The sequence below is a fragment of the Chiloscyllium plagiosum genome, chromosome 3 (assembly GCF_004010195.1).
Source record: "Chiloscyllium plagiosum isolate BGI_BamShark_2017 chromosome 3, ASM401019v2, whole genome shotgun sequence".
In the NCBI taxonomy this organism is placed as follows: domain Eukaryota; kingdom Metazoa; phylum Chordata; class Chondrichthyes; order Orectolobiformes; family Hemiscylliidae; genus Chiloscyllium; species Chiloscyllium plagiosum.
In genome coordinates, this window is record NC_057712.1 from 37,494,901 (window position 1) to 37,501,310 (window position 6,410).

Sequence of the window (6,410 nt, forward strand, 5' to 3'; positions counted from 1 at the left end):
ATAGATTCTGTTTTGAGTTCTGTCATGAATCTAGGAAGCCGAGTGAAATCTTCTTCTCGCTTCTCCTTGACTATCTGGTCAATAACTGTTTGTTTGGATCAGTTATTCTCTGCAGGAAATCAAACTCCTTCAATGCTCCTCGGACAGCTGAAATAACGACATGCATGCAGACTCAAATGAGGATATTGATTGTGCACGATGTAAACATTTTCACCTGCCTTATTTTCCTTGTGTTGCATTCTGATTTGTAGCATTCCTATACTTATGATAGGTATTTCACCTGTGCCATGTAGTCTCACCTTTGTAGGTTGTAGCTTGTTTTTTTAGCCATGGCAACTGGTCTGATGGGATAGTGTCCTGGCATTGGTATCAAGTTTAAATGTAACAGGATACTCAAAAACGTAAACAGTCTCTGTGAAACCCAGTTCATCATGATCTCCTATTTCCCTCATGAAAGCCTTGGTTACCTTTCCTAAAAGAGATTCTCGACCATATTAAGCTCTTTGCATATAATATCTTTCTCTTGTTTTGTCTTGTGTCCTACGTTTGCAAATTAGTGTTGCATTTTAAGAGCCATTGCCATCATGAACTCCAATCTTGAATCCATAGGAAATATGGTGTCATCTTCCATTTGTTCTCCATAAACTGATCAATCTAAAAACTATAAATGCACTTTAGACCTCTGATTTCATTGTGGTTTTAAATCTATTCTTTAAGTTTGTATTCACCAATGCTATTTTAAATTGAATGACTGGAGAGCTTTCTAGACTTGTATCACAGCAATGTTGTGTTTATTCCTCTATTTGCCAGTCCTTTTAACTCTGTATTTCTACCATTATGTATTGAATTCATTAAATCTAAGTTATATTACTGGCTGTTATTGTACCATTGTACCATATAAGAGGATTTCACAACATTTCCAAGATAGAAATGATAGCTACCTGTTTCTTCTGTGGTTATTCCTTTAGCCAAGATGAAGTTTTGCTACGTCTTCCTGGATAAAATGGACATTTTTTTCACATTTCAGAGTAAAACATTTTCTTCTACACATTTGTGAAATAAAGTTCTTTGGATGCATGGATGAAGCTTTTATAAATCTTTCCACTGAAATCGTGGCTTAATTAACAATGCCCAGTCCTTTAAAATCTTTAGTTTCTTTTGGCTTGCCATTTTCTACTGGACTCTTTCATAATTCTTTAAATGTGCTCGTTTTCAGATTTAACAACTTTTCAGGATTTCCCAAACACATACTCCAGTCAAAATTTATTTTCTGTCTCTTTCACTGTTCCTTCCAGCTGTGCCTTATAGAGCCTAATGTTGATGACAGTGATGTTCATTAGAGGTGAAACTTGTTTTTACACTCCCTTTCTTTCTCTTTATTATCTTTGTACTGGTTTCCATTGGGTTCTCCAGCTGTCTCCTGGAGTCTTCTGTTGTTACATACAGAGTCACCTTCATTAGGACCTCTGTGATTTCTTGGTTTAGCTTTTCACCATTTTCCTACCCCACATTCTAGCCCTGGTGATCCTTAATGGCTTCTGAATTAAGTTTTGTCTTTGGATTACTGAGTTTGCTGATTTGGTGCTGCCTGTCCAAAATGGTGGACTGAGAATGGCATGGATCTTGCAGCTGCTCCTGAGTTTGCAGGCTTACTTCTAGATTACTTACAGTTATTACATTTCAACAGTGTTAGATTTTTAATTTGATTTATTTTTGATTCATTTATAGTCAAAAAGCAAAAATAATACACTTTTTTTTCAAACGGAGTTCTGTTAACAGACCTTTTGGGGAGGCCTACACATGGATGGCTCGGTTTATTTTCCTCTAAATTATATGTGTAAAAGGAGAGATTATTTTTAACATTGCTAAAGACTTTTTTTTAAATCATGGAGGAGAGTTTATTTTAAATGGAGTTATGTTTACAGAACTTTTGGAGAGACCTACATGTAAATGACTCTGGAATGAGATCTTTTTTAATAGGAAGATTGAAAGCTGTCTGCTGGACCACTTGAAGAGCAGTCATTTTTTAATTCAATTAGAATCATAGAGATGTACTGTACAGAAACAGACCCTTCAATTCAATTGATCCATGCCAACCAGATATCCTAACCCAATCTAGTCCCATTTGCCAGCATTTGGCCCATATCCCTCTAAACCCTTCCTATTCATATACCCAACCACATGCTTTTTAAATTTTGTAATTGTACCAGCCTCCATCACTTCCCATCAGCTCATTCAATACATCCACCACCACCTGTGTGAAAAAGTTGCCTCTTAGGTCCCTTTTAAATTTTTCCCCTCTCATTCTAAACCTAGTTCTGGACTCCGCCACTCCAGGGAAAAGATTTTTTTCTATTTATCCTATCCATGCCTCTCATGATTTTATAAACCTCTATAAAGATCACCCATCAGTCACTGACGCTCCAGGGAAAACAGCCCAAGCCTATTCAGTCTCTCCGTATAGCTCAAACCCTCCAACCCTGGCAACATCCCTGTAAATCTTTTCTGAATCCTTTCAAGTTTCACAATGTCCTTCCGATAGGAGGGAGAACGGAACTGCACACAATATTCCAAAAGTGGCCTAACCAATGTCCTGTACAGCCACATGACCTCCCAACTCCTATACCCAATGCTCTGACCAATAAAGGAAAGTATTTCATATGCCTTCTTCACTATCCTATCGACCTGTGACTACACTTTCAAGGAACTATGAACCTGCACTCCAAGGTGTCTTTGTCCAGCAACACTCCCCAGGACCTTACCATCAAGTGAATAATTCTTGCTCTGATTTGCCTTTCAAAAATACAGTACCTCACATTTATCTAAATTAAACTCCATCAGCTACTCGTCAGTCCATTGGCCCATCTGATCAAGACCCTGTTGTCACCTGAGGCAACCTTCTTTGCTGACCATTACACCTACAATTTTGGTGTCATCTGCAAACTTACTAACTATACCCCTTATGCTTGCATCCAAATCATTTATATAAATTACGAAAAGCACTGAACCCAGCACTGATCCTTGTGACACAGCACTGGTCACAAACCTCCAGTCTGAAAGGCAACCCTCCACCACCACACTCTGTTTTCTACACTAGATAAGATATTTTTGAAAAATTATCTAGTGAAAATATAGGAGTTGAAATTAGAAATAAAAAAGGAATGATCACCTTGATGTGATGGTAATATAGATCCCCAATAGTCAGATGGAAATTGAGTTACAAATATGTAGCGAGATCTCAGATATATCTAAGAATAATAAGGTTGTAATAGTAATTTTCCAAACATTAACTGGGACTACTATAGTGTTAAAGGTTTGGATGGTAATGAATTTGTTAAATGTGTTTAAGAAAATTTTCTTTATCAATATGTAAATGTTCCTACTAGAGAAGGCACAAAACATGATCTTTTCTTGGGTAATAAGGCAGGGCAAGTGACTGAAGTGATAGTAGGCATACTTTGGGTCTAGTGATCATAATTCTATTTTTTTTAAATAGTTATGAAAAAGGATAAACATTCCATAAAAATTAAAAGTTTTTCATTGGAGTAAGGCAAATTTTAATGGTATGAGACAAGAACTTTCAAAAGTTGATTGGAATAGACTGTTTGCAGGTAAAGGGACATCTAATAGGTGTGAAGCTTTCAAAAGTGAAATATCGAGCATTCAGAGTAATTATATTCCTGTTCTAGTGAAAGGTAAGGCTAGTGGGATTAAATAACAATGGATGAATAAAGATATTATGGTTCTAGGCAAGAATTTTAAAAAAAAATCATATATTAGATATAGACAACTGGGTTCAAATGAATCTCTTGAACAATATAAAGAATGTAGGGGCATTCTTAAGAGGGAGATCAGGAAGGCAAAGACAGGATATGAAATAGCCTTAGCAAATAAATTTAAAGATAATCTAAAGGGATTCTACAAGTACATTAAGAGCAAGAGAGCAACTAAAGAGAGATTAGGGGCCCCTTAAAGATCAAAGATGCTGTCTTTGTGTTGAACCTCAGGAGATGGAAGAGATATTAAATAGATATTTTGCACCAGCTTTGACTGTGGAGAATGAAATGGAGGCTAGAGAATTCAGGGAAATAAATATTGACATTTTGTAAACAGTTCACATTATAGAACATAAAAACATAATAACTAGGAGCAGGAGTAGGCCATCTGGTCCTTCGATTCCACTCGGCCATTCGGTAAGATCATGGCTGATCTTTCTGTGGCCTCAGCTCCACTTACCCGCCCTCTCACTGTAACCCTTAATTCCCTTACGGTTCAAAAAATTATCTATCTTAGTTTTGAAAACATTTACTGAGCTTCACCTACTTCACTGGGCATGGAATTCCATAGATTGACAACCCTCAATTCAGACCTAAATCTGCTCCCCCTTAGTTTTGAGGTTATGCCCTCTTGTCCTATTTCACCCGCCAGTGGAAACATCCTCTCTACATCTACCTTATCTAGTCCCGAGATTCACCTGCCTCTCCTCCAACCTAGTTTACTGTATCTGGTGGTCCCTACGTAGTCTTCTCTACATCAAGTGACCAAATGTAAACTCGGCACGTTTCACCAAGCAGCTCAGTCGGACCTGCAGAGGCCGAACTGACCTCCCAGTCACTGCCCATTTTAATTCCGCTTCCCAATCCCTTTCTGACATGACCAACTTAGGCCTCCTCCATTGCCACAGAAAATCAGACCGCAAATTAGAGAAACAACACCTCACCTTCTGTCTGGGCAGCCTCCTGCCCAGAGGATTCAACATTGAGTTCTCCAATTTCAAATAAGCTCCCTTCCAAACCCCACCCCCTCCTCAGCCCTTCCCCCTCCTCAGCCCTTCCCCCTCCTTCCATTTCTCTGATCGACCCTTCCTTCCAGCTACCAACCAGATTTATTCCTCGCACTTACCAATCGGGTTGTACCCCCTATATGTGTTCACCTATCTCTACTTCAACTTCCGGTCCACACCCTCCCCCATACCCCTGCTTTATCTGTAGTCCCTTACACCCACCCCAAGTCCTAAAGAAGGGTTATGCCTGAAACGTTGATTTCTGCACCCTCATTGCTGCGTTCTTCCAGCCTCCTGCTTGTCATAGTCATAGAGACGTGCAGCATGGAAACAGACCCTTTGGTCCAACTCATCTGTGCCAATTCTGGTATCTGCAATTTTTAAAAATATTCTGCCTCAAAAGCTACCACTGAATAGATGTCAATATCATAAACAATACCATCCCCATCAAATCTCCACAAAACATTATAATATTAATCAGCCCTTACCAACCGTCTTCCAGATCTGAATAGATTACAGAACACCCGACAGTTTCCCCCGTTACTATGTATGTGTTGAATACCTTTTAACAGGGCCACTGGGGGGATCCAAGATGGCGGCGACCCAGTAAGACTGAGTCTATAGTGCTCCTCCCAAGACTTGGGCACAGTGGGTCACCTACCCCCTACCAAGCTCACCAAATCACTTATAAATCATTTATAATAGTTTAGTAACTCAATTAGTTGTGGAATATTACATTTAAGCAACTTAATCCTAAGTTAAAATGACTAAAGGGAAGGGAGCCCGCAGCTCTCAGCAAGCAGGAACCCCTCCCCCACACTCTCCAGCTGCAGCAGAGGCGTCCACAGCCGCCCCGGGGGACTTACCTACAGTAGCAAGCCTTGCAGAAATGCTTTCCAAGCTTGACTCGAAGATCGATGCCTTTATCGTCAAATCCAGAAATCGTTGGGAGTCGCTCTCGGCCGCGCTGCAGAAGCACGACCGTGAAATTGAAGAAATTCAACGCCGAGTCGGAGGGGCGGAGCTAAAGGCCGCAACCTCGGAGACAACTGCTCAATCGGCCGTGGATCAGGTCCGGACTCGCGAGCAGCGAGTCCGGACCTTGGAAAATCATAATGACGACCTCGATAATCGAGGACGTCGAAAAAATATTCGTTTGCTGGGCCTTCACGAACAGGAAGAGGAAGGCCAGCTTACAGCATTCCTGGACCAGTGCCTGCCACAACTTTTAAATCTGCAAGCTGGAACAGGCCAGGTAAGGGTGGAATGGGCCTACCGGGTAGCAATACGCGGGCCCGGCTCAAACCAGCGCCCACGCCCGGTCCTGTTCCGGCTGCAGAGCCACAGGGAGAGGCAGATACTCCTAGAAGCCTCTAGAAATCTCGGAAAAGACCCCCAAGCTATGATCTACAAAGGATCCAAGATCATGCTATTTCAGGACTTTTCCCCGGCTCTGGTTCGAAAGAGGAAGGCACTCGACGAGGCGAAGAAGCGTTTAAGGGACTTAAATATTCAGTACTCCTTACACTACCCAGCGACGTTACGCTTTAACCATGAAGGATCCATATATAACTTTGGATCACCTGAAAAGGCTAAGGAATTCTTGAACTCTCTTAGATAAACTGTA